The following is a 17,479-nucleotide window of genomic DNA, read 5'->3' as shown; positions in this document are numbered from 1 at the left end:
ACTGGAGTTTGTTTCTCCTAGTCATCCTGAATGGAATGGCTTGATGGACCACAAGAATAATAGGCATCGATGACGAATGCACGCATACTCTTGACTATCAGTTGACAGACAAGGTCAGTAGACAACTAAAGAGGGACAACTCAAAGGAACATATAACTTTCTGAGTTATGGATGCATAGATTAGTATGTCGAACCAAGTTCAACTTAATTCTTCCGGATAACCCATGCAGAACAGTTGAGCTGGCAGAGTCACAATATAGCATGGAGAACTCATCGAGAGCACTCTTGTTGTCATCTTTTGGTTCAAAGGAACTCCTGCCAAGGATTGTTCATGGTAATTGGAAGAAGGATGTACCACGAACCTCGAGGACTATCGCAAAGGTTACTAATATCCTAAAGGAACTAGTAAACACCATCAACATGAAGTAAGTAGAGTGAATCTCGGGTTCAAAACCCAGGAATAGAATACCTACTACGAAGTAGCACCACGAGATGCTTTCGGGGATAAAGGCCAGAACCATCACACTGGGACACCAATCATGGCTAAATTACTAGGTGATCCCCTAAGACACCTAGGGTCATAATAACAACTCCAACATAAAGGTCGAGGCTGTAGAGTACCTCAACTCCACAATTTGTGTGATTAACCTGGCCTAAGGACATTGAAACCAGAGGAAAAGGATTTTGCAAATGCGTCAGACTCTTTAGAAACCTGGGATGACTCGGACAGCATAACGGCTGTAAATGCTCAGAAAAGATTTGAGACATTCACAAAAATGGTGGCATAACCACTCAGAAGCACAATATCACGGTTTCGAGATCAACAATTAACATACGGAAGCAGTAAAAACTGAACAGAGGCTTAAATCCAACAATCTTATAAGTCCACTGATTAGTAACACGTGATCCTGATAGAAAGAAGAGATAGCCTAGTTCTTAATCCCCGTAGAAGAGAAGATGATGACTCAGATCAGAAGGCCATGAGGTATAAGGAGTAAAAAGAGCCTTACGTTCCATCCCACAATCAATTCCCTTATATAGCTAATAATTTCTAGACTCAACTTCGACCAGTTTGGCTTGGTAGTCCTACAGGCAGTCAAGCTCTGATACCAACGCTGTCAGGACCCCGACTCAATGTCACATCGATCTAGCATGTAACACCTCATATCACTTTGTGGCCTCACGCACGGTATTCCCACGGGTGTCGCCTTACCTTGGCCCGGGACCGTTTGCGCCTTTTGGCACACGTATATGACGGTGTCGCTAGCATCCATATGATAAGGAGCCCGGGCTGACATGGCTAGTCGTAAACCCAAAGTGGCACAGACTTACAGGGACAGGCATCCATGACCCAGCATCGAACGTGTCGGTCATCAGCGAGTGAATCCAGGCTGTAGCACTGGGCTAGCAGGACTCCGGTGAACCGGGCTGTAGCGGGCTAACAGGACTCCGGTATTCATCGCGTGACATTTCCCCGAAGGGACAGACACAGGAACGAAGAAGGACACATGCCGGCCAGCCTAAGTGTTCCGGAGCAGTAGCGAGCTACCATGGCTCGGTGAAAACACTAGGAGACATTTCCCGGTAAGAGAGGCTACTAAAGATAAACAACTAGATGGTCAGATCCCACACATACCAAGCATTTCAATAGCATACACACAATATGCTCGATATGTGCAAATACAACATGGCATCACAACATGACTCTACGACTCAAGTAATTTATTCAAATAGGCTCCGAGGAGCCAGATATTACAAACATGGGTCTCATGACCCAACAATCAGAGCATACAAGTCAAAGCACATGCGGAAGCTATCATGTCTGAGTACAGACATCTATAAATGAAAAAGGCTGAGAAGCCTGACTATCTACCAGATCCTGCCGAGGGCACAAGATCGTAGCTGAGGTAACAAGCTAAACGTCGAAGTCCACGTGAAACTACTAGTGAGACTGAAGTCTCTCTGCAAAAACATAAAATAGGCAAACGTGAGTACAAATGTACCCAGCAAGACTTACATCAGATCTATCTACATATGCATCATTATCAACAAGGGGGTGGAGGAGTTTGACTGCAGCAAGCCAGCTTTGACTCGGTGGCTAACCTGAACTACGACTGCAAGTAACTCTTTTGAGGTGGCGCACACGAGTCCACATATTCACTATATCAATACACCACTATGGATCCATTCCCGTCTCCCTACGAGAACGCCATCCATAGCAGTCACGCTTATCTTGCGTATTTTAGAGTATCCACTTTCACTTGTCTATGAACTATGCAAGGGGTCCAAGTTTCCATATCCGAGGAATCCGGCTATTCGAATAGATAATGATAACCCTGCAGGGGTGTACTTCTTCACACACGCTCTCGCCACTTACCGCCCTGTACACGTCATGTACCTCGGCAACCTTCAAGCGGAAGCCGGGCAAGGGAGTCGGCCACGACCTGACTAATCGAACAAGTCTCTAGTCCAGGTTTATCGCCTATTCGGGTTCCATCCGCAAGGAGATCAGGCCGGGGTGTCGCTCACGGCCCCAAACGATGTGAGCAGGGTTCCCAAGCCCACCAACCGGGTGCCACTTGGTACACCGGGCCACTGTGCCTAGTCTGTCCCAAGCCCACCTGTACCGGGTGCCACTTGGTAGACTACTAACACTACCTACAAACACCAGAAACTAGTTGCAACTCCTGGACAGAGATCATGTTGATTAATAAGTCGAGAGGGGTCGAGTTACCGGAACCCAATGTGTGGTAGTAACTGGTCATGGATCACAAACACAGAACTCAGTTCCTGAGGACGGCTGCAATGAGACAACCCACCATGTACTCCTAGGGCCTCTCACCGCTACCTTTACCAAATCGTGTTCACACACTTAGCTCACACACAGTAGGACATGTTCACACGCCTCTGATTCATCCCCGATGAATCAGACCTGACTCAACTCTAAGCAGTAGCAGGCATGACAAACAAGCATGAATGAGTAGGCACATTAGGGCTCAAACAACTCCTACTCATACTAGTGGGTTTCATCTATTTACTGTGGCAATGACAGGTCATGCAAAGGATAAAGGGGTTCAGCTACCGCAGCAAGTAACAAATATGTCGTTGTTGTCCTAATGCAGTAAAAGAGAGCAGGAGCGAGAGAGTGGGATTTTATCGGAATGAACAAGGGGGTTTTGCTTGCCTGGCACTTCTGAAGATAATATAGCTCTTCATCGGTGTCATCGATCACATCGTCGGTACACGTCTATCGAGAGGGGACAATTACCGGCAAATACAGAAAAACACGATCAATGCAATGCACAATATGATGCATGCTATGACATGGCAATATGAATGTGTTTTGGGCTAATGCACCTAAAACCAGATTAAATGAAGTTGGTTTGAATCCAAGATTCAAATTCAAACTCCATATGTGATTATTCAAATGCCATTTAATTGATTTGTGCTAAACAGCAGCTATAAGTTGTTCTAACATGCATGAAAATGGTACAGATGGATTCCTTGAATTTTTCTGATAATTTTTCATATATAATTTATTTAATTTGGAGTTACGGTTAATTTTCTATGAATTTTAGAAGTTTTGGTTATTATCTGAAATTTATAAATCATTTTTGATTTATTTTAATTCCAGAAACAAATACTGCGTCAGCATGACATATTAGTGACGTCAGCAGGTCAACATGGCTGGTCCAAGTCAAACCTGGCCAGTGGGGTCCACACGTCAGTGTCTCAGACTGGTTTGTGTCGCTGACATGTGGGCCCAGTCAACGGCCACGTCAGTGCGGTCAAAACTGACGCGTGGGGCCACTGTGGTTAACTTAAACTAAACAGGGGTTAACCGTGGTTAGTTAAGGGCGTGGGGCCCATATGTCAGTGAGAGATAGGGCTGTTAGCAGGGTCATTAGCGACTAAATAAGTGCGCCACGTCGGCGTCACCGGAGACCAGCCGGCGGCGACCACAGGACACGGCGGGGGCACGCCGGACTTGCGCTAGAGGCGTCAGCTTGGCGCGCCGAGGGCACCAGGGGATGGCCCTTTCTCTCGCGCATCCAGAGGACCAAGTGGGAGGTCGTGGGGTCGCCGGAACTCATGCCGGCGACGAGCTTTGGCGGCGATGGTGTTCGGTGGTGCTCGGGCGCGTCGCTACGGTGCATCACTGAGCAAATGGAGAGGCTGGGCAGCACCTGCTAGACATGGGGAGCACTAAGAGCAGCTCAGTGAGGCCAGGGGAGCACGGAGGCTATGCGTGCAGCAGCAATGGCGGATGGTGGCTTCGGTGCTCGTGGGGAACGGCGCTACGGCACGGAGGGGAGCATGCTGAGTTAGGGGAGAGGGTCAGTGACTCACGGCGATGACGAGGGGACGCTCGGCGAGGTCGGGGACGGTCCGGAGCCGGCGAATTTGACGAAGATGGCCGGCGGGTCCGAGGTAGAAGACGACGGCGATGGCGGCGATGCAGGGCTTCCGGAGGGCTGTGGATCGGTGGGGAGGAAGAGGGGGTCGAGGCGGAGCTCCTGGGTGCATCGGCGAGGCTAGGGGTGGCCGGTGGCCATGGGTACGGCGACGATGACGGCGAGCTCCGCTCGGTCGCGGGAGGGGAAACAGAGGAGCGAGGGGGAGGGAGGTCCAGAGAGCGAGGAAGAAGTGAGAGGGGGTCGGGGACGTCTTCGTGGCGTCGCGAGGAAGTCGGGGAGGCTGCCACGGCGAAGCAGGAGGTGGCCGGCGTCGGCGCGCGTGCGTCCAGCACGCAGCTGCTTCGGGGCGAGGGGGAGGAAGATGACTGGCAGCTGGGCTGCACAGTAACGGGCCGCGCAGAAGCTGGGCCGGCTACAGGTAAGTGGCCCAGGTACGGGTCTTTCTCTCTCTCTCTCTTTCTAATTATCTCAGTTTTCTATTATTCTGTAAATTTAGGGCTTTATTAAAAATACTCAGACACTTTCAAAAATCATGAAACTAATCATGGCTACTGTTTAGAATATATCCAACGGTAAACATTTTAGTTTATGATTATTTGAGCATTTGAAATATTTAATAGCATTTAAATGCCCAAATGAAAATACTATATGATTAAATTCAGTGACCAAATATGTCCTGCAAAAATATAAACCATTTTTGGTAGATGCTTCCACCTCAAACCAGAAATGTTGAACAATTTTAGAGGACATTTTGAGTTCAATGAAAAAGGTTTTATTTTGACCCTAGTTGAATTCATTTGGTGCTATGGCTTAGTCAATCCCCATCTCAGGTTTAAATGAAATTTAAACATGATGTAACACTCTAATGCATGCACTAGGCATTGTCAGAACTAGGGATGTGACAGTTTATGATATGGAGCCGCCGCCACCTCCTATTATTCATCGACAGGGCTGATCTGGAGTCCGTTCTGGGCTCTGGAGAGGGGGATACGGTGTCTCGTCATCATCAACCTTCCTCCATCACCAATTTCATGATGCTCACTACCGGGAGTGAATAATTCCTTCGTAGGCTTGCTGGACGGTGATGGGTTGGATGAGATTTATCATGTAATCGAGTTAGTTTTGTTAGGGGTTGATCCCTAGTATCCACTATGTTCTGAGATTGACGTTGCTATGACTTTCCTATGCTTAATGCTTGTCACTAGGGACCGAGTGCCATGATTTCATATCTGAACCCTTTATCTTTTCATGTATATATTTTTGTTCTTGATCCGATCTTGCAGGTTATACACACCTATTACGTGTTATGATCCGCATACCCCAAGGTGACAACAATTGGGATTATTTCTAGTGATTACTGTAATTTTAGGAGTTCATGTATTCACTATGTGTTAATCCTTTGTTACGGTTCTTTATTAAAAGGAGGCCTTAATATCCCTTAGTTTCCATATGGACCCCGGGCCACGGGAGGGTAGGACAAAATATGACATGCAAGTTCTTATCGTAAGCACATATGACTATATATGGAATACATGCCTACATTACATTGATGAATTGGAGTGAGTTCTGTGTCGCCTTAGGTTATGACTATGATGAGTGTTATCCAACATAATCACCGATCCAATGCCTACGAGATTTTCACATATTGATCTTTGCTAAGTTACTACGGTTGTTGCTACTATCACAATTGCTACAAAAAATAACTACTACTACTGTTATCATTGTTGTTGCTACTATTACCACTGCTATCAAACTACCATATTACTGTGCTACTAATAACTTTGCTGCAAATCTTTAGTCTCCAGGTGTGGTTGAATTGACAACTCAACTGCTAATACTTGCAAATATTCTTTGGCTCCCCTTATGTCGAATCAATAAATTTGGGTTGAATACTATACCCTCAAAAACTGTTGCGATCCCCTATACTTGTGGGTTATCAGGGGGGCATAGTTTTCTCTAGAGGCTTCTCTCCTGAAAATAGCATATGGTGGGTAAACAAATTACTGTTGGGCAATTGATAAAAAGCAAACAATCGTGACGATATCCAAGGCAATGATCATGTATATAGGCATGATACATCTCCAATGTATCTATAATTTTTTATTGTTCCATGCTATTATATTACCTGTTTTGAATGTTTATGGGCTTTACTTTACACTTTTATATCATTTTTGGGACTAACATATTAACCGGAGGCCTAGCCCAAATTGTTGTTTTTTGCCTATTTGAGTGTTTCGAAGAAAAGGAATATTAAATGGAGTACAAACGGAATGAAACCTTCGGGAGAGATCTTTTTGGAACAAACGCAATCCAGGAGACTTGGAGTGGACGTCAAGAAGCAGACGAGGCGGCCACCAGGGTCCAGAGCGTGCCCTAGGGGGGTGGGCGCGCCCCCCACCCTCGTGGGCCCCTCGTGGCTCCCCTGACCGACTTCCTTCGCCTATATATATCTACGTACCCTGAAAACATCCAGGAGCACCACAAAACCCTATTTCCACCACCACAATCTTCTGTACCCGTGAGATCCCATCTTGGGCCTTTTCCGACGCTCCGCCGGAGGGGGAATCGATCACGGAGGGCTTCTACATCAACACCATAGCCTCTTCGATGAGTTGTGAGTAGTTTACCACAGACCTTTGGGTCCATAGTTATTAGCTAGATGTCTTCTTCTCTCTCTTTGAATCTAAATACAAAGTTCTCCTCGATCTTCTTGGAGATCTATTCGATGTAACTCTTTTTGCGGTGTGTTTGTCGAGATCCGATGAATTGTGGGCTTATGATCAGGTTTATCTATGAGAAATATTTGAATCTCCTCTGAATTCTTTTATGTATGATTGGTTATCTTTGCAAGTCTCTTCGAATTATCAGTTTGGTTTGGCCTACTAGATTGATCTTTCTTGCAATGGAGAACTGCTTAGCTTTGGGTTCAATCTTGCGGTGTCCTTTCCCAGTGAAAGCAGGGGCAGCAAGGAATGTATTGTATTGTTGCCATCGAGGATAAAAAGATGGGATTTATATCATATTGCTTGAGTTTATCCCTCTACATCATGTCATCTTGCCTAATGTGTTACTCTGTTCTTATGAACATAATACTCTAGATGCATGCTGGATAGCGGTCAATGTGTGGAGTAATAGTAGTAGATGCATAATCGTTTCGATCTACTTGTCGTGGACGTGATGCCTATATACATGATCATGCCTAGATGTTCTCATAACTATGCACTTGTCTATCAATTGCTCGACAATAATCTGTTCACCCACCGTAATACTTATGCTATCTTGAGAGAAGCCACTAGTGAAACCTATGCCCGCCGGGTCTATTTTCCATCATATAAGTTTCCAATCTATCTTATTTTGCAATCTTTACTTTCCAATCTATATAATAAAAATACCAAAAATATTTATCTTATCTTATTATCTCTATCATATCTCACTTTCGCAAGTGGTCGTGAAGGGATTGACAACCCCTTTATCGCGTTGCTTGTGAGGTTCTTGTTTGTTTGTGTAGGTATGAGGGACTTGCATGGAGCGTCATACTGGATTGATACCTTGGTTCTCAAAAATTGAGGGAAATACTTACGCTACTTTGTTGCATCATCCTTTCCTCTTCAAGGGAAAACCAACGCAGTGCTCAAGAGGTAGCAAGGCATCATGTCCAAAACAAGTAGACCGTCTCCTGCCTGCATCTACTATTGTTGCTCCACACATCGACCGCTATCAAGTATGCATCTAGAGTATTAAGTTCGTAAAGAATGGAGTAACGCCTTAAGCAAGATGACATGATGTAGACAAAGTAAACTCACACATAAATAAACCACATCTTTTTATCCTTAATGGCAATGATACAAATACGTGGCATGTCCCTTTCTCTCACTCGGATGGAGCACCGCAAGATCAGACCCATTACAAATCGCCTCTCCCATTACAAGAACAATCAATCTAGTTGGTCAAACCAAATCAATAGATCAAACAGAAATACGAAACTATAACAATCATGCATAAAAGAGTTCAGAGAAAACTCAAATAACATTCATGGATAATCTGATCATAAACTCACAATTCATCGGATCCCAACAAAAACACCGCAAAAATCCATTACGTTGGATAGAGCTCTAAGAACGTCGAGGAGAACATTCTATTGAAGATCAAAAAGATAGAGAGAGAGAGAGAGACAGACAGAGAGAGAGAGATAGAGAGAGAGAGAGCCATCTAGCTACTAACTATGGACACATAGGTTTGTGGTACACAGGAATTATAGTCCCTGAAAATTTGGCTTAACGGGCAGAAGACGACTCATAAAATTGTATTTCTTTAAGTGAAGAAATTGGTACGACCTTTGAAGAAATTGATGTGAAGACTTTGAAGCTTGAAGATTATGGTTTTCATAGTTTCTTTCTTCTTATTTGAGTCATAGGAAAAATTGTATTGTTAAAGGGGGTCTAGGTGAAACATATTTCACATTTCCAAAGTGATGCTCAAACCTATACATACACTAGCCACTTCAAGTGAAGCCTTTGGAAACCTCCAGAACAGCTGTCGAATTTGGTAGCGGCAGTGATGCAGTTCATCTAGTCGCTCACAATTTGGTCAGGCTCAGGAGTTAGGATTTTGCCACTACGATCTGCCTATTGTGAGGAAATTGAGAGCCCCCACGAAATTGAGATTTCAATTTTCTGACCGTTGCTGCGCCCATGCCAGCTGTCGAGTAGATCCTTATCCTGACAACAGTCATGTCCAAAGGGGCATTAATGGCATTTCATGTCAAGTTGCCCCTGGCTATAAATAGCCGCCACCTACAACCACTTTCTAGTTGGCTACTCTTCAAAGAACTTGACACTTGTCATTTGAGAGCAACCCTTACTCTGATGACTTTGAGAGAAACCCAAGTGAGAAAAAACCCAACCACAGCCGAAGTGATTGAGCATCATTGAAGAGATTGATCTATGTGATCCGACGCATGTTACCTTTGAAGGTTGTTATTCTTCCATATGGTTAGGTGTCATATTATGAGCACCCAAGAGTAATTGTGGTGTGTCGGTGAACAAGTCTGTGAAGGTTTTCGAATTCTACCTTGAAGACTTACCACGAGTGATTGGGCGAGGTCTAAGTGACCTTGGCTCAAGAGGAATACGGTGAGGACTAAGTGACCTCGGAGTTCATCTCAGCCGCTTCAACCAGACGTACAGTTGATACAATAACTGTAACTGGTCTACCAAATCACTGTGTCTTCATCGAGCCTACCTGGTTTCAAATTCCTCATCCTTTACCTTTACATTATTCCGCTGCTGAAGAATTTGTGATCTACCTTCTGAAGATTTTGAACCGAAGACTTTCATCAAGTTGTTTTTCAATTTTTTCAGTTCATCATCTCATAATTGTATTCTTATATGATCACATGTTCTTCACCTATATCTATTTTGTATGCTTGATCTTTGCTTTTGTGATGATATAGTTCCCTCGCATTTTTATTTTTTATTACTCTAATTTTCAATAAATTCATCAGAGTTTGACGAATATCTAGGAGTTAACATGTGCTTTCAATAACCCTTCAGATCGGAAGAATTCTATCTAAAGGGAGAACATCCTATACTTATAACGGAGGAAATGTATCTAAAGAGTTTTTTTTGAACGGGGTACAACCCCTTTCCATTACTCATCATAACGGATATACATAAGTTTCAATAAGGTTCAGAAGGAAACTAGAAAGGGGAAAGCGAGTTCAACGCATCTTTGGGAAACCCATTGTGAGCACTCATCATCGAGTAGCTCACTGATAACCCACAAGTATAGGGGATCTATCGTAGTCCTTTTGATAAGTAAGAGTGTCTAACCCAATGAGGAGCAGAAGGAAATGACAAGCAGTTTGAGAGGAGATGATGCTGGTGAAGATGTTGATGGAGATTGATCCCCTCTCGATGAGAGGATAGTTGGTGATGAAGATGGCTTCAATTTCCCCCTCTAGAAGGGAAGTTTCCCCGACTGAACAGCTCCACCGGAGCCCTAGATTGCTTCTGCCCAAGTTCCGCCTCGAGACGGTGGCGCTTCGTCCCAAAAGCTTCCTCTTGATTTTTTCCATGTCAAAAGACATCATATAGCAGAAGATGGGCACCGGAGGCATGCCAGGGGGGCCACAAGGCAAGGGGCACGCCCCCGCCCTTGTGGGTTCCTCGTGGGGCCCCTCTGGTACTCTCTTTGCCCAATATTTTTTATTAATTCCAAAATAACACCCCATAAAGTTTCAGGAGTTTTGGAGTTGTGCAGAATAGGTCTCTCAGATTTGCTCCATTTCCAGTCCTGAATTCCTGGTGCCCGCATTCTCCCTCTTCATGTAAACCTTGTAAAATAAGAGAAAAAAGGCATAAGTATTATGCTATAATGTGTAATAACAACCCATAATGCAATAAATATCAATATAAAGGCATGATGCAAAATGAACGTATCAACTCCCCCAAGCTTAGACCTCGCTTGTCCTCAAGTGAAAGCCGAAATCAAAAAATATGTCCACATGTTTAGAGATAGAGGTGTCGACAAAACAAAATATAGACATGAGAGCATCATGATCATCTTTAGAACAACAACATATATTGTCATATAATTTCTTAAGCTAAAGTAAAGATTCGCTCACAAGGTAAAGTATGAATCAAAAACTTCATTGGAAACTAACAAACCATGATCTCAATCATTGAAGCAATTGCAATTTGTCATATCATAAGAAAGAGTCAATACAAGAGCTTTTCGGCAAGTTCACATACTCAACTATCATTTAGTCTTTCACAATTGCTAACACTCATGCGATACTTATGGGTTCAAAGCCTCAGTTGGACACAGAGAAAGATAGGGGCTTATAGTTTCGCCTCCCAACCTTTTACCTCAAGGGTAATGTCAACAATAATACTTTATGATAACCTACATTCGAGTGGATATATATATCTAGATCTTTCTCCAACACATAGTGCTTGCCAAAAGGAAAAAAAGTGTTAAAAAAGGAAAGGTGAACATCACCATGACTCTTATATAGAGGTGGAAGGTAAAAGTAAAAGATAGGCCCTTCGTAGAGGTAAGCAGAGGTTGTCATGCGCTTTTATGGTTGGATGCACAAAATCTTAATGCAAAAGAATGCCACTTTATCACAAATTCATATAAATCTTATTTTCTCCACACTAATACATCATACATATTTAGAGAGCAATTTTTATTGCTTGCACCGATGACAACTTACTTGAAGGATCTTACTCAATCCATAGGCTGGTATGGTAGACTCTCATGGAAAAACTGGGTTTAAGGGATATTTGGATGCACAAGTAGTATCTCTACTGGGTGCAAAGGATTTGGCTAGCATAAGGGAGAAAAGCAAGCTCAACATGTTGGAGGATCCATGACAATATAACTTCTATTCGGATATAGGAAAACATACGCATTATGTTGTCTTCCTTGTCCAACATCAACTTTTTGGCATCTCATATTTTAATGAGTGCGCACAATTACAAAAGATGTCCAAGATAGTATATTTATATGTGAAACTTCTCTTTCTTTATTACTTCCTATTAATTGCAACAATGACCAAAACTATGTTTGTCAACTCTCAACAAATTTTATTCAGCATACTCTTTATATGTGAAGTCATCACTCTCCATAAGATCATTATATGATCTTTTTATTTCTTTTATTCTTCTATTTAGTTCTTTTTCTCAAGATCATAGCAAGAAAGCAAAGCCCTCAACTCAAAACTACTCTTTATTATATATGACCCACGGACTCGATTACATAGATAGATCTCAAAACAAAACTCAAAGCTAGATCATACTAAAATTTTATTCTACTAGATCAAGACATAACCAAAAGGATCAAACTAAGAAAAATGATAAAATTAAAGGTGTGATGGTGATACGATACTGGGGCATCTCCCCCAAGCTTGGCACAAGCCAAGGGGAATGCCCATACCCATGTATTTATGTCTCTTTCTTTGGAGGTGGTGGTGATGGAGTTGTTGATGATGAAAGAATCTTATCCCCCGTCTTCCAAGGAATAGGTTTAGCATCGTAAAAAGATAAACGAGTCTCCGGGATCCTGAAATCTGCAGCCAAACTCATCCTCTTAAATCTGTATTCATACTCACAGTTTTGGTTTTGCACGTCATAGATCTGGGCTTGGAGATGCTCGATTTTCTCATGAAGCTTGAAGATGGACTCCCCAATGTTCTTGGCATCCAGCTTGTGACCATTTCTAAATTCAGCGATCATCATGTGATTGGCGTTGAGTCCACGTTCCACCATCCCTTGGCACTTGAAAACTTTCTTCTCCATTGCTTCGAGCCTTGTATCGATGCTTCCAGTCTTCTTCGGCCCTTCAACATCGCGAATGTGCAGCACCCCCTCACGCGTATCAATGGTTTGAGGGTGTTGCAGCACCTCCGCAAGGTAAGGGTTGATGACCCTCTCGAGAAACTTGTCCTTGGGGGCGCTTGACGACATCATGGAGATCTAGATCTGTCAAAAAAACAACTCGAAACAAGAACAGAGGATTTTGTCGTGGTACGGTGGTCAAAACATTGGGGAGATTATATAATGAATTTTTACCGACCAAAAGGAGTATTCCACTAGAAAACGGAGTCCGGAGGGTACACAAGGTGGCCACAAGGCACAGGGGGGTGCCCAAGGGGTAGGGGCACCCTCCTGCCTTGCCGCTTCCTTGTGCACTCTTCGGAATACTTTTAATTTTCCTATTTTTTTAGATATTCCAAAACAGAGAAAATTGTTGTTAGAACAGTTTTGGAGTCAGTTTACTTATTGTACCACATACCTATTCCTTTTCAGAGTCTAAAACATTCTGGAGAGTATCCCTTTTGTACTCCTCCAGTGTTATGGTATTAATAATATTTGTATCAACATTTATGGGAGTACCTAAAATATAATGTTTGATTCTTTGACCGTTTACCACCTTCGGGCTAGTGCCTTCAGCATTGTTGATCTTCATGGCACCGGAATGATAAACCTCCTCGATAATGTAAGGACCTTCCTATTTAGAGAGAAGCTTTGCGGCAAAAAATCTTAAACGAGAGTTGTATAGAAAAACATGATCACCTACATTAAACTCACACTTTTGTATCCTTTTGTCATGCCATCTTTTAACATTTTCTTTAAACAACTTGGCATTCTCATAGGCTTGGGTTCTCCATTCATCAAGCGATCTTATGTCAAATAAGTTTGAAATCATAGTTGAGCTCTTTGATTGCCCAATAAGCTTTATGTTCTAGTTCAAGAGGTAAGTGGCATGCTTTTCCATAAACCATTTCATATGGAGATATACCCATAGGGTTTTTATAAAAAATTCTATAAGCCCATAATGCATCATCAAGTTTCTTAGACCAATTCTTTCTAGATCTATTAACAGTCTTTTGCAAAATCAATTTAATCACTCTATTGCTCAATTCTACTTGACCACTAGACTGAGGATGATATGAAGATGCAATTCTATGGTTGACATAATATTTAGCAAGCAATTTATGGAAAGGACCATGAATAAAATGTGAACCACCATCAGTCATTAAATATCTAGGGACTCCAAACCTCGGAAAAATAACTTCTTTAAGCATCTTATTAATAGAGGTGTTATGATCAACACTGCTAGTTGGAATAGCTTCTACCCACTTAGTAACATAATCAAAAACAACTAAAATATGTGTATACCCATTAGAGGAAGGAAAAGGTCCCATATAATAAAAGCCCCAAACATCAAATGGTTCAATAACAAGTGAATAATTTGTAGGCATTTCCTGACGTCTACTAATATTACCAATTCTCTAGCATTCATCACAAGATAAGAGAAACTTACGAGCATCCTTGAAGAGAGTAGGCCAACAAAAACCGGATTGTAATACCTTGTGTGCAGTTCTATCTCCAGCGTGGTGTCCTCCGTAGGACTTGGAGTGACACTTGTGTAGGATCTGTTCCTGTTCATGATCAGGTACACAATGTCTAATAACACCATCTACTCCTTTTTTATAAAGGTGTGGGGCATCCCAAAAGTAATGTCTTAAATCATAGAAAAACTTTCTCTTTTGCTGGAATGTGAAGCTAGGTGCTATAAATTTAGCAACAATGTAATTAGCATAATTAGCATACCATGGAGTATTATGAGAAAAATTTATGGCAGCTAATTGCGCATCAGGAAAGCTATCATCAATAGGCAGTGGGTCATCAAGAACATTTTCTAACCTAGATAAGTTGTCTGCAACGGGGTTCTCAGCTCCCTTTCTATCAATAATATGGAAATCAAATTCTTGCAGCAAGAGAACCCATCTAATAAGTCTAGGTTTAGCATCTTTCTTTTCCATAAGATATTTAATAGCAGCATGATCATTGTGAACAGTTGTTTTGGAATCAACAGTACAAGATCTAAACTTGTCACAAGCAAAAACAATTGCTAAAAACTCTTTTTCGGTAGTAGCATAATTTCTCTAGGCACTGTCTAGAGTTTTACTAACATAATGAATTACATTCTATTTCTTATCAACTCTTTGCCCTAGAATAGCACCAACAGCATAATCACTAGCATCACACACAATTTCAAAGGGCAAATTCCAATCCAGTGGTTGAACAATAGGTGCGGAAATCAAGGCTTTCTTAATTATTTCATATGCTTCTACACAATCATCATCAAAAACAAAAGGAACATCTTTTTGCAAGAGATTAGTGAGAGGCCTAGAAATTTTAGAGAAGTCTTTAATAAATATCCTATAGTAACCAGCATGACCAAGCAAACTTATTATACCTTTGATATCTTTAGGACACGACATTTTTTTTCAATAGCATCATTTTTAGCTTTATCAACTTCAATGCCTCTTTCAGAAATTTTATGCCCCAAGACAATACCTTCATTAACCATAAGTGGCACTTCTCCCAATTCAAAACAAGATTAGTTCCTTCACATCTCTGCAGAACTCGATCAAGGTTGCTTAAGCAATCATCAAAGGAAGTTCCGTAAATGGAGAAATCATCCATGAAAACCTCAACGATATTTTCAGAAAAGTCCGAGAATATAGCAGTCATACATCTTTGAAAGATAGCAGGTGCATTACATAATCCAAAAGGCATACATCTATAAGCAAATGTACTGAAAGGGCAAGTAAAAGTTGTCTTTTCTTGATCCTCTTTTGACACAGGTATTTGAGAAAAACTAGAATAGCCGTCTAGAAAATAAAAAATGTGTATGTTTGGACAGTCTTTCTAGCATTTGATTAAAAAAAGGTAGAGGGTAATGATCTTTTCTAGTAGCTTTGTTTAATTTGCGAAAATCAATTACCATTCTATAACCTGAAACAATTCATTGCAGAATCAATTTATTCTTATCATTAGGAACAAAAGTAATACATCCCTTCTTAGGGACACAATGAACAGAACTTACCCATCAACTATCAGCAATATAATAACCTGAAACCTACTGTATTCCAACTTCTCTGTGGTTCATACCCCCCCTCCCCCGATACTAGCCATAGATGCATCAAAATAAGCAAACAACACACGAAAAACAGAATCTGTCAAAAACAGAACAGTCTGTACCAATCTGTAACTTTCGAATACTTCTCGAACTCTAAAAATCCTACAAAAATTGGAAGTCCTAGGCAATTTTTCTACTGATCTACTGCAAAAACAATCAACTCAAAAGTACGTTTCTGTGATTTATTAAAATTATTTCCGTGCATGCAAAAGTTTCTGTTTTACAGCAGAATCAAATTAACTATCACCCAAGATGATCCTATAGGTTCTACTTGGCACAAACACTAACAAAAACATAAAACCACAACTAAACAGAAGCTGGATGAAATATTTATTACAAAACAGAAGCAAAAAAGAAAGGAACAAAAATAAAATTGGGTTGCCTCCCACAAGCACTATCGTTTAAATCCCCTAGCTAGGCATAAAAGCGAGAATAGATCTAAGTGTTGCCATCTTTAATTTTCAGTTTTTTAACGGAGTCATGCTCGAATCTGGGAGGTTCTTTACGTTTCCCTTCATACTCGGAAATTTTTTGATCTAAATAATCCAACCGCTTATTGCAAAAAGTAATCAACATATTCATACGGTGAAGATTTTCGCTAACACTCTTAAGAGGTTCGAGAGACTTTTGTAAGATTTTTGTTACTTCGCAAATCTTTTTAAAAACATGTGTCTCTTCTTGGGTATGATGTGGCCCCCCTTTTTGAGGTAGTGTTCCCACTATTCCCTCTATAATTTCATGTGCAATACTGGGATCAATTTCAATAAAATTACCATTGGCAATGCAATCCAAGAGTTGTCTATGGGACATATTTAGTCCAACATAAAAATTGCGAAGTAAAATTCTAGAATTCACCTCTAAGGTGCAATTACGATAAGATTCCATCATCCTATACCAAGCATCTTTTAAGTTTTCTCCTTGCCTTTGCTTGAAGTGAAGAACTTCAAACTCGGGAGACATAGGAGCAGATAAGGGACTAGCCATGACGACAAGATAAATGATCTAACACACGAGCACACAAGAGGCAAGCGACAAAGAGAGGCGAACGGAAAAGAGAGGGCGAATAAAACGGCATGGGTGAAGTGGGGGAGAGGAAAACAAGAGGCAAATGGCAAATAATGTAATGCGCGGGAGATGAGTTTGTGATGGGTACTTGGTGAAGGAAATATGCCCTAGAGGCAATAATAAAGTTATTATTTATTTCCTTATAATCATGATAAATGTTTATTATTCATGCTAGAATTGTATTTTCCGGAAACATAATACATGTGTGAATACATAGACAAACAGAGTGTCACTAGTATGCCTCTACTTGACTAGCTCGTTAATCAAAGATGGTTATGTTTCCTAACCATGAACAATGAGTTGTTATTTGATTAACGAGGTCACATCATTAGTAGAATGATCTGATTGACATGACCCATTCCATTAGCTTAGCACCTGATCGTTTAGTATGTTGCTATTGCTTTCTTCATGACTTATACATGTTCCTACGACTATGAGATTATGCAACTCCCGTTTACCGGAGGAACACTTTGGGTACTACCAAACGTCACAACGTAAAT

The sequence above is a fragment of the Triticum dicoccoides genome, chromosome 2B (assembly GCF_002162155.2).
Source record: "Triticum dicoccoides isolate Atlit2015 ecotype Zavitan chromosome 2B, WEW_v2.0, whole genome shotgun sequence".
NCBI classification, from domain to species: Eukaryota; Viridiplantae; Streptophyta; class Magnoliopsida; order Poales; family Poaceae; genus Triticum; species Triticum dicoccoides.
The sequence above is the reverse complement of the archived record's forward strand: the minus strand, read 5'-3'. Positions refer to the sequence as shown.